Genomic DNA, 22167 nt, shown 5'->3' with positions numbered 1-22167 from the left:
GGTGTGTGCTTGGGCTGAGCATTGAAGCATTTTCGTGTAGAGACTCTTCTTGGAGTTAAACACTAGCTTTTGTGCCAGTTTGGGCGTTTAACTCCCATTCTTGTGCCAGTTCCAGCGTTTTACGCCAGAATTCTTGAGCTGACTTAGAACGCCTGTTTGGGCCATCAAATCTCGGGCAAAGTATGAACTATTATCCATTTCTGGAAATCCCAGGATGTCTACTTTCCAACGCAATTGAGAGCGCGCCAATTGGGCTTCTGTAGCTCCAGAAAATCCACTTCGAGTGCAGGGAGGTCAGAATCCAACAGCATCTGCAGTCCTTTTCAGCCTCTGAATCAGATTTTTGCTCAGGTCTCTCAATTTCAGCCAGAAAATACCTAAAATCACAGAAAAACATACAAACTCATAGTAAAGTCTAGAAAAGTGAATTTTAACTAAAAACTAATAAAAATATAATAAAAACTAACTAAAACATACTAAAAACAATGCCAAAAAGCGTATAAATTATCCGCTCATCATGGGTTAAATGTCATAAAATCCCTTAAATTCAATACAAGATAAACCCTATAAATGGGGTTTATCAACCTTCCCACACTTAAACCAAGCATGTCCTCATGCTTAAACCAAGAATGAAGTGAGGGTATGGCATTTATTCAATGGAAACTAATTAAATGCAATTGCTTGGTCAAAATAAATCAATTCCCCAGAAGCATATATGCACAAGGGCTAAGGACTAGCAAGTCTAATCCACAATTAGATTGAGTTATTAAATATTTTTACAAACTTGCATGAAAAGTGATGATTGTAGGTGAAAACATGTAATCGAGCATCAAACCCTCACCGGATGTGTTTGCACTCTATTCGCTCAAGTGTTTAGGGTTGATTCACTCAATTCTCCCCTAATCATGCTTTCCAAGATTTGTTCTTCTTCTAACAATCAACATACATTTCATGCATGCATACTCATATCATGAGGTTTTTTCATTGGTTGTAATGGGGCTAAGGTTAAGGTAGGATGCATATTTGGTCAAGTGAGCTTGAAATTTGAATCTTTGATAAGCTTAGACTTCCCACCTAACCTATGACATCCTATACAATTTCAAAGCTAACCTAGCTACCCATTTTTCACTTTTTCACATACTCATGCATTTTCTTTTTCATTTCACAACACTTATGCATTGATCTTATTGAGCTTCGCTTTGGGGCATTTTGTCCCCTTTTTATTGTTTTCTTTTTCTTTGTTTCTTTCTTTTCTATTTTTTTCTTTTCTTTTCCATATTATTTTTTCTTTTTTTCTTTTCTTTTGTTTTTCTCATTTTTTTCTTTCTTTCAAATTATATATAAGAACATCAATGCATAAGGTCTATACATTTTATCAATACATGAGCATGTACCCAATTCCCAATATTTCTAATAAAAATATAAAACTACCCTTTTACTCCCCCAATGTCCCAAGGTTCCCACACTTGAATGATACACACACACACACTTGCCTAAGCTAATCAAAGATCCAAATAGAGGACAATAATTGTTTTTCACTTTAAGGCTTGTAATGTGCTGAAATAAGAACAAGTGGGTTAAGCGTAGGCTCAAAGTTGGCTAACAATGGTTGATAAAAGGTAGGCTATTTGGGTAAGTGAGCTAATGAAATGATGGCCTCAATCATATAAATGCATGAATACACAAAATAATGGACATAAAGAATCAAACAAATCAAAGATTACAATCATAGAAAGAGAATAATGCACACAAGAAGGAAAACTAAGTGGTTATAAGATGTAACCACACCATTAGGCTCAAAACTCACTTGCTTGTGTTCTTAGCTCAAAAACATGATCTATAAGATATATAATTCAAGAAAGTTCTATGAAAAGTTTTCACTCAAATCAATTGGTGTCCTATAGATAGAAATCCTTGAAAAATTTCATTATTTTGACTGAGCTTATTGTGTATATATATGCAAAATTAAGAAAATGCAAGTAAAAATCCTAAAAACCTAAAATGAAATGCAAAAGTGATGGATTTAGAAATTTGTCACCCAAAATCGCCGATCGGTCGGACGACCTCGCCACACTTAAAAGTTTGCACCGTCCTCGGTGCACTCAAAGATGAGCAAGGGGGTACGACGACTCGCCGGATTTACCTTCAGCTGATAGGTCAACTGGTGCTGCGTGTTCTTTCTTCCGCTTCCATTTTTGCTTGTGGTGCATTATTCATGACAAAAATATAACACCATAAGATGAGAAAACAAAAGAAAGGAAGCATAATTGTTGGAATGAGGTAGTAATCACTAGGAATGAGTGAGTGAATTAGTGTGACATTTATGAAATATTAGGTATGTGAATTCTAAATTGCGCGGTTTAGAACACACATTATCATAAAAGTTATGTCACAAAAGAAGCATGCACTTCACTTATCCTAGTGTGCTTGAGATGCTTTAAATGGACTCGTAAGGTAAAACAAGCATTGAAGAAGCATGAAAGCATTCAAGCCATAAGCATATGGATGCATATGATCATGAAATACAATGCATTAAGGTAAATGCACAACATCATCCATCAAGAGATTGCCTAGGCAAAGAAAATGATTCAAATCACATGGTGGCCAAATCATGTAATTGAAGAAGATTAAACATGCTTGAAGGTAATTCTCCTCATTTGGTATTCCTAAAAGGTAAGCATGATAAACTTAAAACCAAGTAGCAAAATATAACCTCAACAATAAGATCCAACAAAGATTATAAATATAATGATGTTAAGATAACATCCCCTTTTTATACTCAGCAGCAATTAATGGTAAACAAGAATAACAATCCAACACTTACAATGACAAAGAGAAAACTAAAACAAAATTAAACTAACTAACTAATCAACTAACTAACTAACTAATTAGTTAACTAAAATAAATGGTTATCAATGGTGTTTGGGAGTGTTGGATGAGGGGTAGAAGATGGGAAGAAGAAAGTAGGAGGAAAGAACTGGAGAGAAGAGAAGAAAGGAAATGCTTGAAATAAGGGAATCCGCGCGTACGCACGCATAGCACGCGCGCGGATGGTGGTGCAATGGATGCAACGCGTACGCGTATAGAGTGCGTCCGCATCAATGGATTATTTCAAGAGTGGTGCGTACGCAGAATGCGCGCGTACGCACGAGTGGTTTTGTGCCAAAGGCACAACGTTGGCTCAGCGTTGGCATAACTCTCTGGAAAATGTACCAAGAGGGCAGGTGGCACTATCGGCACGCGCGCGCCCGCAGTACGCTTGCGCGTCAATCCGCAAGTTGCCAAAAGGGCGTGTACGCGCCAGGTGTACGTACGCGTGAATTGGTTAATTGTAATGAAGTGTCTTGTTATTGGTTATGAGTTATTTTTGGGGTTTTGATAAGAGGCAGGAAAGATATATGACAAGGAAGTAAACTAATAGCTAAAAGTGTCTTGGCAAGGGTTGGTGGTCAAGGATCTCTATCCTAATCACTAACCACAATATGAGAATTGGCAAGGATTAATCCCATTAAGTCATCCTCTAACTAGTTAAGGAAAGTCAAATGAGCTATATCAATCCTAGTCCATAAGTCATAACTCTCCACTAATTCATTTAGTGAGAACTAAAGTCAATGGCTTCCAATCATCAATTACTTGGACATTAGTAACTCAAGAGTTCCTAAATTACCATCTCAAGCCAAGAGCACAAAATTCTACTCTAAAATCCTTCCAAGCATTTTATCAAACACTTGGAAGGCAATGGATAAAGCATAGTAAATCAATCAACAAGAATAAAATCTAACAACAACTTATTGCAAAGAATTAACAACACCAAATCAAATGAATAAGAAAAGAACATGAAAACACAAATTGCATTAAAGGAAAATGGAAGAATAAAAGTGCATCAACATAAAAGTAGAGAATTACAAGAATTAAATGCTAAACTAGAGAGAAGAGATGTAGGAGAAGAAGAATTACAAAAGAAAAAGTAAATCAAAGCATGAATCAAACCTATATCTAAGAACTAAACCTAATCCTAATCCTAATCCTAGAGAGAAGTGAGAGCTTCTCTCTCTAAAACTAACTCTAAACTAATCCTAATGAGTGTGAATGATGGAATCTCCCTTTGCTCTTCAATCCTTGGCTTTAAATAGCATTTTTGGCGCCAAAGTTGGTTGGGATTGGGCCCCACAACCCTTGAGAATTCGTTGGGCGCGAATTCACTTAAAAATCAAGTATCAGCATTGTCGTGTACGCGCACAGCACACGTACGCATCCATGGGGTAATTTGCAAGGTGCGCGCGCGTCCATGGGCGAGTTCAATTCTTTGGCTTTTCATGATCTTCTCCACTTTGTATGCTTTCCTTTCACTCCTTTGATCCTTCCCTAGCCTTTTCAACCTGAAATCACTTTACAAACACATCAAGGAATCTAGTGGAATCAAAGGTGAATTAAATTTAGCTAATTAAGGACCTAGAAAGCATGTTTTCATATTTAAGCACAAATTGGGAGACAATCATGAAACCATGCTATTTCATTGAATAAATGTGGGTAAAATGTCATAAAATCCCTTAAATTCAACACAAGATAAACCCTAAAAATGGTGTTTATCAACTAGCAAATCACTTCCCACAGATCTCGGATTCGGAACGACCCCCTCAATCTCGGACTAGAATCACTCACCACGATCTCGGGCCTTACCTACCCAAAATCTCGGAAATTAACCAACCACTAAGCAAATAGACTAAGTTATAAAGCCAGGCCAAGGAATTGAACAGGTCACGATCACGCACACAATATACTTCAAACTATACTCACTATCACTCATATCATTTATTTAGTTTTGTTCTTCCACTGACTTGGACGTCAGAGTCCTTTTTGCAGGTACCACGCTTGGGTCCAAGTTCACGAGGATACAACCTGTCCAATCAAGGTCGCCGAGCTCACCTCGATCAGCAAGGAACCGACGTATAGCTCGGCAGCAGTATCCTTGCAAGAACAAACGGATAATCACATAACTTTGAAATAAAGATTGAGGTTTGATAAATTTGATGAGTGAAGAATTGGACGGATTTAAAAATGAAATAAATTAAATTAGCGAAAAGATTCAAAAGAAGAGCAATGATCACTACTGCAAAATGAATTCTCTTATAGATTTTACTAAGCATTTGGTTGCACCTTAGTTTTATTTTCTTAGATATGTTCCTTCACCATTATTATTATATCTTGTAAAGAGCGACAAGAGCTAGAATTATATATGTATGTGATACATATTTGCATATTACTTTTATAAGGAATTCTTGTGTGTGTGTGTGTGTGTGTGTGTGTGTGGTAAGTGTTGTGATTGATATGTATGTATGCATATTGGTAAAAGAAAGCAAAAGTATTTCCGGTTTTTTGAAATAAAATTCCATACAATTTTTAGTAAAGGCTCCTACTCTTTATATTTATATATAGAAGTCATTGTAATATCATCGCTGTTAGAATGGCGCAGCCGGAAGCGTGACATTTTGTCAGTAAGGGTGTTACATATAGCATTACTAAAAAGATTAAGATGAATTTAAAATAAAATACTTTTAAAATTAATTTTATTTTATTTTTTTGAAATAAATTGAATTCGAAAGGATTACTCTGTTTGAATTAATTTTGTAAAATTATGTTTTTTAAAAAAATAAAATATTTAATTTTTTATTTATCGCTCAATTCTTCATCACCAATAACTGTAGTCACAGACTACTGAGGTCTGCTGGAGGTCGTGGTCGCCGAGTCTATCGAGTGCTGATCAGCACAGTTGGCCAGGGTTAATTAGCAGAGTCAAACCTTACCACCTTTTCATGGGATGAAACCTTTGGCAGGTTGATAATCAAATTAATCTTTGAAAGATGAACTATTTTGCAAATTCATACATGAAAAATTTTATCAATCAAATTATTTTGTCAAAGATTACAAATTAATCTTGTGTGTCCTATTGTCACTTTATTAATACTTTTCGTCAATGATAACGTGAAATGTTTAGTATACAAGACAACTACCATATCATTTGAACGTTGAAGACTAGATATATTTATGAAGGTCTATCCATTCCAAACAAAGAAATTGAATTTAAATCAAATTAATTTATATTTCGCTTCAGTTTGCTTTTATTTTTTTACTTGATTATTTTATTATTATATTTTTGATAATGTCTAGTTTGTAATTGTCGCAACTGTTGAAGTCTTAGAATGCATTTGGAAAAAAGAGTAAGATTGAGAGATAGAGACTAAAAGTTAGAGACTAAATTAAATTTCTATATTGTGTTTGGTATAAAGTATACAAAACTGAGTTATATCCCAATATCATGTTTGGGTTTAGAAAAACATGGAGACTAAAACATACAAAATTACTTAATTATCCTTATTAATTCAAAAAAGAAACAAAATAAACTCTGGAATGACCCTCCTCTTCCAACACCCTCCCACAACTTCCTCATTCCTCTTCTAACTCCTCAACTTACTGTCGTCTTCTCTTGGGGCTCACCCCTGCCAAGCTTCCTCTCTCACTGCAGCACTTACTCTAACCTCTTGGCCTCTGGTGCACAAAAATTACACTCACACTATGTAATTCCGCACAACTAACCAGCAAGTGCACTGGGTCGTCCAAGTAATACCTTACGTGAGTAAGGGTCGAATCCCACAGAGATTGTTGGCTTGAAGCAAGCTATGGTTATCTTATTATTCTTAGTCAGGATACCAATAGGGTTCTTGAGTTTCAATTTTAAAAAGTGAAAGAGCATGAAATTAGTAATTGTTACGCAGTAATGGAGAATATGTTGGAGTTTTGGAGATGCTTTGTCTTCTGAATATCTGCTTTCTCCCTGTCTTCTTCTTCATGCACGCAAGGTTCCTCCTATGGCAAGCTATATGTAGGGCGTCACCGTTGTCAATGGCTACTTCCCATCCTCTTAGTGAAAATGGTCCAAATGCTCTGTCACAGCACAGCTAATCATCTGTCGGTTCTTGATCATGTCGGAATAGGATCCATTGATCCTTTTGCGTCTGTCACTACGCCCAACACTCGTGAGTTTGAAGCTCGTCACAGTCATTCAATCCCTGAATCCTACTCGGAATACCACAGACATGGTTTAGACTTTCTGGATTCTCAAGAATGCTGCCAATGGATTCTAGCTTATACCACGAAGACTCTGATTAAGAAATCTAAGAGATACTCATTCAGTCTAATGTAGAACAGAGGTGGTTGTCAGACATGCGTTCATATGTTGAGAATGGTGATGAGTGTCACGGATCATCACCTTCTTCATATTGAAGTGCGAATGAACATCTTAGATAAAAACAAGCGTGTTTGAATAGAAAACAGAAATAATTGCATTAATTCATCGAGACGCTGCAGAGCTCCTCAACCCCAACAATGGAGTTTAAAGACTCATGCCGTCAAAGAGTACAAAGTTTAGATCTAAAAATGTCATTCGGTACAAAATAAGTCTTTAAAAGTTGTTTAAATACTAAACTAGTAACCTAGGTTTACAGAAAATGAGTAAACTAAGATGGATAGTGCAGAAATTCACTTTTGGGGCCCACTTGGTGTGTGCTGGGGCTGAGACTTAAGCTTCTCACGTGCCTGGGCTGTTTTTGGAGTTAAACGTCAGGTTGTAACCTATTTCTGGCATTTAACTCCAACTTGCAACCTGTTTCTGGCGTTCAACGCCAGAATGCAACATGAAACTGGCGTTAAACGCCAGTTTACGTCATTTATCTTCACATAAAGTATGGACTATTATATATTGCTGGAAAGCCCTGGATGTCTACTTTCGAATCCAATTGAGAGCGCGCCAATTGGACTCCTGTAGCTCCAAAAAATTCATTTCGAGTGTAGGAAGGTCAGAATCCAACAGCATCAGCAGTCCTTTTTCAGCTTGAATCAGATTTTTGCTCAGCTCCCTCAATTTTAGCCAGAAAATACGTGAAATAATAGAAAAACACAAAAACTCATAGTAAAGTCTAGAAATATGAATTTTGCCTAAAAACTAATAAAAATATACTAAAAACTAACTAAAACACACTAAAATCTACATGAAATTACCCCCAAAAAGCGTATAAAATATCCGCTCATCACAACACCAAACTTAAACCGTTGCTTGTCCCCAAGCAACTAGATAAATAAAATAGGATAAAAAGAAATTAAGAAGCAATAATATCTCAGAGTTTCAAGTGAAGCTCAGATTCTAATTAGATGAGCGGGGTTAGTAGCTTTTTGCCTCCGAACAGTTTTGGCATCTCACTTTATCCTTTGAAATTCAGAATGATTGGCATCCATAGGAACTCAGAATTCAGATAGTATTATTGATTCTCCTACTTCAGTATGTTGATTCTTGAACACGGCTATTTTTATGAGTCTTGGCCGTGGCCCTAAGCATTTTGTTTTCCAGTATTACCACCGGATACATAAATGCCACGGACACATAACTGGGTGAACCTTTTCAGATTGTGACTTAGCTTTGCTCAAGTCCCCAATTAGAGGTGTCCAGAGTTGTTAAGCACACTCTTTTGCTCTGGATCACGACTTTAACCACTCAGTCTCAAGCTTTTCACTTGGACCTGCATGCCACAAGCACATGGTTAGGGACAGCTTGAATTAGTTGCTTAGGCCTGGACCTATTTCCTTGGGCCCTCCTATCCATTGATGCTCAAAGCCTTGGATCCTTTTTACCGTTGCCTTTTGGTTTTAAGGGCTATTGGCTTTTTTTTTTCACTACTTTTTCTTGCTTCAAGAATCACTTTCATGATTTTTCAGATCAACAATAATATTTCTCTTGTTCATCATTCTTTCAGGAGCCAACAATTTTAACATTCATAATATTCAATATAAAAAATATGCATTGTTCAGGCATTCATTCAGAGGACAAAAATTATTGCTACCACATCTAAATAATTAGAATTTTTCTTATTAAAAACTCGAAAAATATTGCCTCTTTATTCTAAAAATCTACTATTTTATTCATATTTGATGATGATGAGAAAAATAAATTATAGGTTAATTGGAGATAAAATCAAAATAGATATACTAATTACTACTACTCATATATAACTTCTAAGGTAAATTCCTTTAAGAACAACTATCACAGAGTTAAGGCTAAGATTAGGACTCAACAACCTTTATTTTGGGAGGTGGATGCTCCTTTAATCTGTGGGGTGCTTGGCCCTTCAAGAGATAGCTTCTGACGCTTCAGTTGCCTTAGTTCACGCCCTTGCTCCTCTTGTTCCGTAAGTAGTTTGCAAAGCATGCTATTTTGATTTTGCTGTTCTTCCTTTAATTGCTCCATAGCTTCTTGTAACTTGGTGACAGATGCTTCAAGACGCTCCCAGTATTCAATTTGAGGGATTTCCGGGAGGAACTCCTGTGCTTTCCTCTTGATGGGGTCGTCCTGCACTTGTTGTCCTTCCATTGACTTTTTGGTGATTGGTCGCTCAACTGAGATATACTAAATTACTCCCATCTTCACTCCAGCATCTTTACATAGCATAGAGATTAGGGTTGGATAAGCCAATTTGGCATCTTTGAAGTTCATGTTTGCAATTGTGTAAAATTCACAAGAAATCAGCTGATGAACTTCCACTTCTTTTCCTAACATAACGCAATGGATCATTAATGCTCTTTTGATGGTGACTTTAGAGCGGTTGCTAGTGGGCAATATGGAATGCCCATTGAAGTCCAGCCAGCCTCTAGCGACTGGTTTGAGATCTTCTCCGTTGAGTTGATTTGGGACACCCTTAGTGCTGCTTATCCACTTGGTTCCTGATAAATCCCATTTGTAGGGTTTATCTTGTATTGATTTTTGGGGATTTTATCATCTTTTACCCACATTTATTCAATTAAATAGCATGGTTTTGTATATTCTCCTTTAATTGTGCTTAAGAGTGAAAACATGCTTTTTAGGACTTAAAATAGCTAAATATAATTCACCTTGATTCCATTAGATGCCTTGATATGTCTGTTAAGTGATTTCAGATTTAGGAGGCAAAGATTGGATAAAGGGAATAAAGGAAAAGCATGTAAAAATGGAGAACTCATGAAGAATGAAGGAATCGCAAAAGCTGTCAAGCCAACCTCTTCGCACTTAGATGGTCATAACTTGAGCTATAGAGGTCTAAATAATGCGGTTCTAGTTGGGTTGGAAAGCTAACATCCGGGGCTTCGAAATGATATACGATTTGCCATAGTTGCTATACGTATGGTGACGCGCACACGCACTATACGTGCACGCGTCGTTGTTGCCATATGATCCACTTAAAGCAATACGTGGCCAGAGATTTTAGAAGCCTTGTGGGCCCAATCCAACTCATTTATGATGCTATTTAAGCCAAGAATTAAAGAGGGATGAGGAAGTTAGTTACCATTAGTTTAGTTTAGCTTAGTTTAGTAGTTAGAGTTAGTTTCTAGAGAGAGAAGCTCTCACTTCTCTCTAGGATTAGGATTAGGATTAGGTTTAGTTCTTAGATCTAGATTTTAATTCATCTTCTTCTACTTCTATCTTCTCAATTCCTTGTAGTTACATTCATTCTTCTTCCATTCCTTTGTTGTAATCTCTTTTATGTTGTTCTTGTGTTTTGTTGTAGATCTACTTTTGTTTCTTCTACTTTCTTTCAATTAAATCAAGGTAATTCATAATAAATGTGTTTCTTTTGATTGTTGTTGTTAATTCTTTTCAATAATTGTTGTTACATTCTATTCTTGTTGTCAATTTGCTTTGCTTTTCTTTTGTACCTTCCAAGTGTTTGATAAAATGCTTGGTAGGATTTTAGTGTAGCTTTTGTTCCTCTTGGCTTTGGTTGAGTAATTAGTGACTCTTGAGTTATCTAATTCCTTTGTTGATTGATAATTAGAAGTTTCTAATTGATTTGAATGCCTCTAAAGCTAGTATTTCCTTTAGGAGTTGATTAGGACTTGAGGAATCAAATTGATTCATCCACTTGACTTTCCTTCATGGTTAGAGGTTAACTAAGTGGGAGAAATGTATAATTTGTTGTCACAATTGAGGAGGATAACTAGGATAGGACTTCTAATTCTCATATCTTGCCAAGAGCTTTGTTAGTTGTTAGTTTATTTTCCTTGCAATTTACATTCTTTGTCTAATATCTTAAAAACCCCAAACATACCTCCGTAAAATCTCAAAAACCCCAAAATAACTCACAACCAATAACAAGACACTTTATTGTAATTCCTAGGGAGAACGACCCGAGATTCCAATACTTCAGTTTATAAATTTAGGGGTTTGTTTTAGTGACAAACAACTTTTTGTATGAAAGGATTATTGATTGGTTTAGAAACTATACTTGCAACGAGAATTCATTTGTGAAATTCTATACCATCAAAAATCCGTTCATCAAAATGGCGCCGTTGCCGGGGAATTGCAATGGTGTTGTGTTATTGGTTATTGTATATATGTGAATATTGTGAATATGTTTGCTTTTTGCTTCTTTATTAGTTTTTAGTCTGTTCTCTTTATTTGTTACTATTTTTTATTTTTGCCCTCTCTTGCTATCATGAATTCTCACTTTGGCTATGAGTGTAGTTACAATTATGTTGTAGGTAATGAGAGCTTCAATGAGAATGTGTATCAAGAATGGGATAATCAAGGGTGGAAAGAGCCATATGCTTATGATCAATCCTCATGACAACAACCCCCACCAATGCACTATGAAGAAGAGCCATTCTATGATGTATATCAATCCAATGGCTATGGTGAATCTCCTTGTGACTTTCAAGAACCACCACCATATGCCTATGATCCATATCCTCAACATAACTCTCAACCATACTCACAAGCCCCTTCTTACCAACCACCTTCATATGACCCTAATCCATATCCATCCTACCAAGTACCATATGAGCCATATGAAGCACATATAGAGCCACCACAATTCCAACATCAATATTTTCAAGAGCCACCTCCTCCACATTATTACCAAGATGAACCGCCCCAATATATGAAAATTTTCAACCACAAGATGAATTCTACCTTCCACCATAACCTCACATGGAAGAATATTCATGTCCATCGATCCAAGACCCATATGATCCCTATCATGATATCCAAGAGGAACAAGAGTCAAGGGATCACCTTAAGGAAGCATTGGATCAATTTCAAGCAACCATGGAGCATGTTGTGCAACAAGAACCACCTTCCTACTATGAACCCTTCCCCCAAAATGAAGAATCCTTCCGTCCACCCCAACCTCCAATGGATGACATCCTTGGTGTTCTTGTTCAAGGGCAAGAAGAGATGAAAATGGATGTGCAAAATTTCATGGCCGCCTTGGATAAGGTAACAAATCAATTAGCCTCCCAATGCTTGAACACTCAAGGAACTCCCATGGCTACATGTGGAGAATCGAATGAAGAACATAGCATGAAGGAGAGATTGGAAACTCCAGTGGGAAATGAGGGAAGTTGCTTTGTATTGGAACAATTGGAGGAAGTTTTAATTGTTGAAGACAAGGAAGAAGTGGTAGAAGACTTAGGAGATACGGAGCCTCCATGGGAACATAGAGTTGAAGAAAACCCCTCCAAGATGATTGAAATTGATGCTAGGGAGGAAAGTGCACACCTTCCAAGGCATATTCCATATGAAGACTTGGATGGGATAGATAAAGAATTGAGTTCCCTTGGTGATGAAGATCAAGCATCAAGTCTTAGTGTGAAGAATCCTTTGAGTATGAAAAACCTTCTCCAGTTGGATTTGAAAGCGTTGAGGAGGTAAATTTTTCTCACCCTCCCTATTATGATTTGAGTAAGGGAAAAGGTTTAGATAAAATTGTTGAACAAAGGATTGAGATTAAGAGATATTGTGAAGAGGTGGAAATCCCTAGAAATAGAAGAATGAGGGTTGGTTATGCTTTGTCAAGATCTTTGGAAGCATCTTTGCCTAGGTTGCCATCTACACCTTCATTTGAGTGGGTGAAATTCATTTCTATTAGCTTTATTATCCAACTTGAATATGGTTTGATTGAAATGGATGGCCAACTTAGGAAAGTTTGTGGGATGAAGCGTAAGCGGAAAAGGTTTTGTGGTGGGCGTTGCAAATCAAGGCTCATTATGGTTGATGCATCAAACATGAGATATAAAGGTTGGAGTAGTGCTCAAATAGATGGGTCTAAGAGGATTGTTGGCCACTATATAGAGAATTCACCTTACTCACCACCTGGTTGGACTAATAATGATGATCAACTTCTAGAAGGGTGTGAAAATAAAGTGTGGGACCCCGGATCACAAGAAGAGGATCAACTTTGGGAGCCCCAAGCTTGAGAAGAACTCCATCAACACTTGGCTCAATCCATAAGAAATCTTGGGACACAATGGAGAATCAAGCATTGATGGGAGTTCCAAGATAAATTCAAGCACAAGCCACCTTGAGAGGAGCTCCCCATAAGTCCAACTTAAGGACAATAAACAAAAGTGCTAGGTGGGAGACACCCCACCATGGTAAATTCTTTTCAATTTTTTTCTTTTGTACATACTAATAGAATTAGTTTAATTTCATGTTGTGTTGGGTTTGTTGAGTCTAATTGGTAGTTTAGTATGTTAAATAAGGTTTTATGGTTTTTTTGTAGCTGTTTGGAGGTTTGGAATGCTTGGATTGGTGCAAAAACATAGCAAAAAAGTTTTTGAAAAACAGAGCACCATCCACGCGTACGCGCACTGCGCGCGTACGCGTGCATCAAGCGTTTACGAAAATAGCTAAACTAACTAATGGTAACTAACTTCCTCATCCCTTTGTAGGGTTTATCTTGTATTGATTTTGGTGATTTTATCACCTTTTACCCACATTTATTCAATGAAATAGCATGGTTTTGTATATTCTCCTTTAATTGTGCTTAAGAGTGAAAACATGCTTTTTAGGACTTAAAATAGCTAAATCTAATTCACCTTGATTCCATTAGATGCCTTGATATGTTTGTTAAGTGATTTCAGATTTAGGAGGCAAAGATTGGATAAAGGGAATAAAAGAAAAGCATGTAAAAATGGAGAACTCATGAAGAATGAAGGAATCGCAAAAGCTGTCAAGCCAACCTCTTTGCACTTAATCGGTCATAACTTGAGCTACAGAGGTTCAAATGATGTGGTTCCAGTTGGGTTGGAATGCTAACATCCGGGGCTTCAAAATGATATAAGATTTGCCATAGTTGCTATAAGTATGGTGATGCGCACGTGCACTGTACGCGCACACGTCGTTGCTGCCATATGATCCACTTAAAGCAATACGTGGCCAGCGATTTTAGAAGCCTTGTGGGCTCAATCCAACTCATTTTTGATGCTATTTAAGCCAAGGATTGAAGAGGGATGAGGAAGTTAGTTACCATTAGTTTAGTTTAGCTTAGTTTAGTAGTTAGAGTTAGTTTCTAGAGAGAGAAGCTCTCACTTCTCTCTAGGATTAGGATTAGGATTAGGTTTAGTTCTTAGATCTAGATTTTAATTCATCTTCTTCTACTTCTATCTTCTCAATTCCTTGTATTACATTCATTCTTCTTCCATTCCTTTGTTGTAATCTCTTTTATGTTGTTCTTGTGTTTTGTTGTAGATCTACTTTTGTTTCTTCTACTTTCTTTCAATTAAATCAAGGTAATTCATAATAAATGTGTTTCTTTTGATTGTTGTTGTTAATTCTTTTCAATAATTGTTGTTAGATTCTATTCTTGTTGTCAATTTGCTTTGCTTTTCTTTTGTACCTTCCAAGTGTTTGATGAAATGCTTGGTAGGGTTTTAGTGTAGCTTTTGTTCCTCTTAGCTTTGGTTGAGTAATTAGTGACTCTTGAGTTATCTAATTCCTTTGTTGATTGATAATTAGAAGTTGCTAATTGATTTGAATGCCTCTAAAGCTAGTATTTCCTTTAGGAGTTGATTAGGACTTGAGGAATCAAATTGATTCATCCACTTGACTTTCCTCCATGGTTAGAGGTTAACTAAGTGGGAGTAATGGACAATTTGTTATCACAATTGAGGAGGATAACTAGGATAGGACTTCTAGTTCTCATATCTTGCCAAGAGCTTTGTTAGTTGTTAGTTTATTTTCTTTGCCATTTATATTTCTTGTCTAAAATCTCAAAAACCCCAAAATAACTCACAACCAATAACAAGACACTTTGTTGTAATTCCTAGGGAGAACGACCCGAGATTCCAATACTTCGGTTTATAAATTTAGGGGTTTGTTTTAGTGACAAACAACTTTTTGTATGAAAGGATTATTGATTGGTTTAGAAACTATACTTGCAACGAGAATTCATTTGTGAAATTCTATACCATCAAAAATCCGTTCATCAGTTTCAGGGAGGCATATGTCATCTAGAATTTCGTCCAAGCCCTTATTTGTTCTCATCATTCTCCTATTAAAGGAGTCTGGGTCATCTTTTAGCTGTGGTAGCTTAAAGATTTCCCTGATTTTGTCAGGGTGAAGGTGAATAATCTTCCCTCTGACCAAGGTCCGATAATCATAGATGGCGGCTCCAGCTATTCTCAGCCTGTCTGTTTGCCACAGATTAGAGTAGAATTCCTGAACCATGTTTCTTCCCACCTTTGTTTCAGGATTAGCTAGGATTTCTCAGCTCCTGTTTTGAATTTGCTCTTGGATCTCCGGATATTCGTCTTCTTTCAGATCGAATTTAACTTTCGGGATCACTGAACTTAGACTCATTATTTTGTATTAATGGTCTGAATGTTCTTTGGTTAAGAACTTCCCTTGATTCCAAAGTGGTTTTGAAATATTCTCTTTCTTGCCTCTTGGAGTGGTTATTTTTCCCTTTGGAGCCATGATCTTAGTGGGTATTGGTTTAGTGATCATAGATAAACACACCAAACTTAGAGGTTTGCTTGTCCTTAAGCAAAAGAAAGGAAAGGAGAGGGATAGAAGGAGAGCCAAATTTTCGAATTGTGGAGGAGTGGAGGGAGGCCGAACTAGGATTAAAAGGGAAGGGGGTGGGTTTTTCAAAAATTTTGAAGGAGATATGATAGAAGATATGATTTGTAAAAGATAAGTATGATAGGAAAAAGATGCAATTTAAAATTGAAAAGATATGAAAGATATTTAAAAAAAAAGATAAATCTGAATTTTGAAAAGAGGATATGATGAATTTAAAAGAAAATATTTGAGAAGAATTTAAAAAGATAACTGAGTTTTGAAAAAGATTTGAAAAGAAGTTGGAGAGGATTTGAAAAGGATTTGTGTTTATGAATTAAGATACATTTGATATCTTTGAAAAAGGATTTGAAAAATTAGGATTAAAAATTTTTGGAATTGAAGTTTGAAATATGAGAGTTTGTAACATGTTTATGCAAGAAATCATGAATTGAAACATAAAAATTGGAAAAAGTTTGAATTGAAAACGAATTTACCTCCTCCCCACAATCTTGGTGTTAAACGCCCAAACGCTGCATGTTTTGGTCGTTTAACACCCATTTGTAGCTTCTCCTGGGCGTTTAACGCCCAGCTGTTGCTTTTGGCTGGCGTTAAACGCCAGGAACTCCTTTGTCACTGGGCATTTTTCTGAATGCAGGACGCTGTAAATCTGGCGTTAAACGCCCAGAAGATGCTTCTTTCTGGCGTTTAATGCCCTGATGGCTATCTCTACTGGTGTTAAACGCCCAGTAGATGCTTCTTTTGGGCGTTTAACGCCCAAAACAGCTCTTACTGGCTTTTTCGCACCAGTGAGCTTCTTTTTGCTGTTTTATCCTCTGAATCCTTTTGTAACTCTGTGAACTTGTGCAATTACTATTTTACCTTGAAGATAATTAACATGAACCTGTAAAATTTAATTAATTAACAAATAAGCTTTGTTAATGGCTGGGTTGCCTCCCAGCAAGCGCTTCTTTATTATCTTTAGCTGGACTATAACTGAGCTTTAATCAAGCCTCGGTTTTGAGCATTCTTGCTCAAAATTGCTTTCAAGATAATGTTTGACTCTCTGTCCATTTACAATGAACTTTTTGTCAGAGTCATTATCCTGAAGCTCTACGTATCCATATGGTGACACACTTGTAATCACATATGGACCTCTCCACCGGGATTTTAATTTCCTGGAGAATATTTTGAGCCTAGAATTAAACAGCAGAACTTTCTGCCATGGCTCAAAGACTCTAGAGGACAGCTTCTTATCATGCCATCTTTTTGCTTTCTCTTTGTAAATTTTTGCATTTTCGAAAGCTTTGAGTCTGAATTCCTTTAGCTCATTTAACTGGAGCAATCTTTTTTCTCCAGCTAACTTGGCATCAAGGTTTAGGAATCTGGTTGCCCAGTAGGCCTTATGTTCCAGTTCCACTAGCAAGTGACAGGCTTTTCCATACACCAGCTGGTATGGAGAGGTCCCTGTAGGAGTCTTGAATGCTGTTCTGCATGCCCACAGAGCATCATCCAAGCTTCTTGCCCAATCCTTTCTCCGGTTAATCACAGTTCGTTCCAGGATTCTTTTAAGTTCTCTATTAGAGACTTCAGCTTGCCCATTTGTCTGTAGATCATATGGAGTTGCCACCCTGTGGCTAACTCCATATCGGACCATAGCAGAGTAAAGCTGTTTATTGTAGAAATGAGTGCCCCCATCACTAATTAGTACTCTAGGGACACCAAATCTACTAAAGATGTGTTTCTGGAGGAACTTCAGAACTGTCTTAGTATCACTAGTGGGTGTTGCAATAGCTTCCACCCACTTGGATACATAATCCACTGCCACCAGAATATAAGTGTTTGAGTATGATGGTGGGAAAGGCCCCATGAAGTCAATACCCCATACATCAAACAACTTAATCTCCAAGATCCCTTGCTGAGGCATGGCACAACTATGAAGCAGATTGCCAGATCTTTGGCAACTGTCATAATTAAGTACAAACACTCGGGAGTCTTTATAGAGAGTAGGCCAGTAGAAGCCACTTTGGAGGACTCTTGTGGCTGTTCGCTCACTTCCAAAATGTCCTCCATATTGCAATCCATGGCAATGCCATAGGATCTTCTGTGCTTCTTCTTTAGGCACACATCTATGGATTACGCCGTCTGCACATCTCTTGAAGAGATATGGTTCATCCCAAAGATAGTTCTTTGCATCTGTGATCAATTTCTTTGATTGCTGCCTACTATACTCTTTGGTTATGAATCTCACAGCCTTGTAGTTTGCAATGTCTGCAAACCATGGTACTTCCTGGATGACAAAGAGTTGCTCATCTGGAAGGTTTTCAGAGATTTCAGTAATAGGGAGGGACGCCCCTTCTACTGGTTCTATTCGGGACAGGTGATTTGCTACTTGGTTCTCTATCCCTTTTCTGTCTCTTATTTCTATATCAAACTCTTGCAGAAGCAACACCCATCTTATGAGTCTGGTTTTGAATCCTGCTTTGTGAGTAGATATTTAAGAGTAGCATGGTCAGTATACATAATCACTTTTGATCCTACTAAATAAGATTTGAATTTGTCAATGGCTTAAACCACTACAAGTAACTCTTTTTCTGTGGTTGTATTGTTCTTTTGTGCGTCATTTAAAATACGACTGGCATAATAAATGACGTGCAGAAGCATGTCATGCCATTGTCCCAACACTGCACCAATGACATGGTCACTGGTATCACACATTAGTTCAAATGGTAATGTCCAGTCTGGTGCAGAGATGACTGGTGCTGTGACCAGCTTAGCTTTCAGAGTCTCAAACGCCTGCAGACACTCCTTATCAAAGATAAATGGTGTGTCAGCAGCTAGCAGATTACTCAGAGGTTTGGCAATTTTTGAAAAATCTTTTATAAACCTCCTATAGAAACCTGCATGCCCTAGAAAGCTTCTGATTGCCTTGACATTGGCAGGTGGTGGTAATTTTTCAATTACCTCTACCTTAGCTTAATCCACCTCTATTCCCTTGTTCGAAATTTTGTGCCCAAGGACAATTCCTTCAGTCACCATAAAGTGACATTTTTCCCAGTTTAAAACTAGGTTGATCTCTTGGCATCTTTTCAGAACAAGTGCTAGATGGTCAAGACAGGAGCTAAATGAGTCTCTAAATACTGAAAAGTCATCCATGAAGACTTCTAGAAAATTTTCCACCATATCAGAGAAAATAAAGAGCATGCACCTTTGAAAGGTTGCAGGTGCATTTCACAGACCAAATGGCATCCTTCTGCATGCAAATACTCCGGATGGACATGTGAATGTTGTTTTCTCTTGATCCTGGGGGTCTACTGCAATTTGATTATAACTTGAATATCCATCTAGGAAGCAGTAGTATTCATGACCTGCTAGTCTTTCTAGCATCTGGTCTATGAATGGTAAAGGAAAATGATCCTTTTTGGTAGCTGTATTGAGCCTTTTGTAATCAATACACATACGCCACCCTGTAACTGTTCTTGTAGGAACCAGTTCATTTTTTTCATTATGAACCACTGTCATGCCACCCTTCTTAGGGACGACTTGGACAAGGCTTACACAGGGGCTATTAGAAATAGGATAAATAATCCAAGCCTCTAGTAATTTAGTGACCTCCATCTGCACCACCTCCTTCATGGCTGGATTCAGCCGCCTCTGTGGTTGAACCACTGGCTTAGCGTCATTGATAAACCCATATTTTATGATATATATTGTGCTCAATTTAAGTGATTTATTCAACCCTTCACCTACTTATTCATGTAAATTGCATGGTTTTACTTTCCCTTTCTTATTATGTGATATATGTGAAATACATGTTTCCTATGCTTTAAAAATAATTATTTTAATTACCCTCTATTACCATTCAATGCCGTGATTTGTGTGTTGAGTAGTTGCAGAGCTTCTAAGGCAGGAATGACTTAAAGGATGGAAAGGAAACATACAAAAATGGAAAGAAAGCACAAAATGGAGTTTTCGAAGAAACTGGCAGCGACGCAAACGTATGGACGACGCGGCCCCATGCCCAGCGCGAAAAGGGAGTGACACAAACGCGTGACTGACGCGGCTGCGCGCCTTAAGCAGAACACAGATGATGTGGACGCATGATCGAAGCGAACGCGTGACAAGGAAAACACGAAATGACGCGACCACGTGACCCACACAGACGCGTGACAGACGCCACGCACCAGAAATCATAGAAAACGCTCCCAGCGGTTTCTGAAGCCCTTTTTGGCCCAGATTCAAGTTCAAAAGGCACAGATTAGAGGTTATGAAGTGGGGGGAATGCATCCATGGAGGAGGATCCCCAGTTATTCACTTTTCATAGTTTAGATATAGTTTTTAGAGAGAGAGGTTCTCTCCTCTCTCTTAGGTTCTAGGATTAGGAGTCCTCTTAAAGGATTTAGAATTTCAACTCTTCATCAGGTTCAATATTCCTTTATATTTCTCTTTTACTTTCGGATACTTTAATGCTTATATTACTTATGTTGCCTATTTGGCTTATGAACCATTCATGTTAGGATTTTCTTTATTTGATATAAATTGAGGTATTTCAGACTCATGATTGCTTTCTCCTATTTATATAAATAATTTTGATTTTCCCCTTTTGGTTCTGGTTGATTAATTGGTGACTCTTGAATTGTCAAACTCATCGTGATTGATAATTATTATCTTTGCTGATTAATTTAGATTCCTATAACTCTAGTCTTTCCTTAAGGAGTTGACTAGGACTTTAGGTATTAAATTAATTTGTCCACTTAACTGACCTTCGTAGTTAGAGGTTGGCTTAGTGGGAGCAAAAGTATAATTCTCATCACCATTGATAAGGATAACTAGGAGAGGACTTCTAATTTTCATACCTTGCCAAGAGATTTCTTAGTTATTAATTTATTAATTCCCTGCAATCCGTTTCTCCTAATCAAAACCTTTTCAAAACCCAAAAACACTGTTTTCCATAACCAATAATAAATCATACTTCCCTGCAATTCCTTGAGAAGACGACCCGAGGTTTGAATACTTCTGTTTATAAATTTTACCGGGTTTGTTACTTGTGACAACCAAACATTTGTAAGAAAGGTTGATTGCTTGGTTTAGAAACTATACTTGCAACTAGAATTTATTATAACTTCTAAACCATCAATCTTCAGTTCTTCAAAATGGCGCCATTGCCGGGGAATTGCAAACGTGTGCCTTATTATTGGTTAATATAAATATTTTTCTTTTACTTGTTTATTTGTTCTTGTTTTCCCTTCTTATTTCTGATAGCTACTATGAATTCTCACCCCTCTCACTTTGAGTTTGGTTCTACTTTTATTGAAAGGAATGGAAGCTATAACAGGACTATGCATCAAGGTCAGAGCAATCAAAGGTGGATGGAGCCAAGAGGATATGATCAACCCTTGAGGCAATAACACCCTCCAAGATATCACGGACAGAGACCATTCTACAATGCATACCAAACTGATAGATATGGTGGACCCCATTGTAGTTACCAACAAGTCCCACCCTGTGCTCATAGACCATCCTCTCAACATAGCTTCGAATCACCATACTCACAAGCTCCTTTCCACCATTCACCACCACATGATCTTTACCCATCCCAACGCCAATCCAATTACTCCCAAGAAACACCACTCCCCTATGCACCATGTCCATATCCATCAAGCCAGGAATCACAAGTTCGCTTCGAAGAATCAATAGACCAATTTCATGTAACCCTTCATCAACTGGAGCAAGCAATAAATCAATTATCTTCCAGATGTTCGGACACTCAACAAACCCCCATGGCTTCATATGGAGAATCTAATGAAGAATGTAGCATGAAGAAGACACTAGAAGCTCCAGTGGACAGCTGATGATTGGATTTTTGACGGTTTAGAATTTCACTAAGGAAATCTCGTTGCAAGTATAGTTTCTAAACCAATCAATAATCCTTTCATACAAAAAGTTGTTTGTCACTAGTACAAACCCCTTAAATTTATAAACCGAAGTATTGGACCTCGGGTCGTTCTCCCTAGGAATTACAATAAAGTGTCTTGTTATTGGTTGTGAATTATTTTGGGGTTTTGATAAGAAACATAAAAGATAAATGGCAAGAAAGTAAACTAATGGCTAAAAAGGTCTTGGCAAGGGTTGGTGGTCAAGGATCTCTATCCTAATCACTAATCACAATATGAGAATTGGCAAGGATTAATCTCATTAAATCATCCTCTAACTAGTAGTAAAGGAAAGTCAAATGAGCTATATCAATCCTAGTCCATAAGTCCTAACTCTCCACTAATTCAATTAGTGAGAACTAGAGTCAATGG

This window comes from Arachis duranensis, chromosome 9, assembly GCF_000817695.3.
Source record: "Arachis duranensis cultivar V14167 chromosome 9, aradu.V14167.gnm2.J7QH, whole genome shotgun sequence".
Classification (NCBI taxonomy): domain Eukaryota; kingdom Viridiplantae; phylum Streptophyta; class Magnoliopsida; order Fabales; family Fabaceae; genus Arachis; species Arachis duranensis.
Note: the sequence above shows the minus strand (reverse complement) of the source record.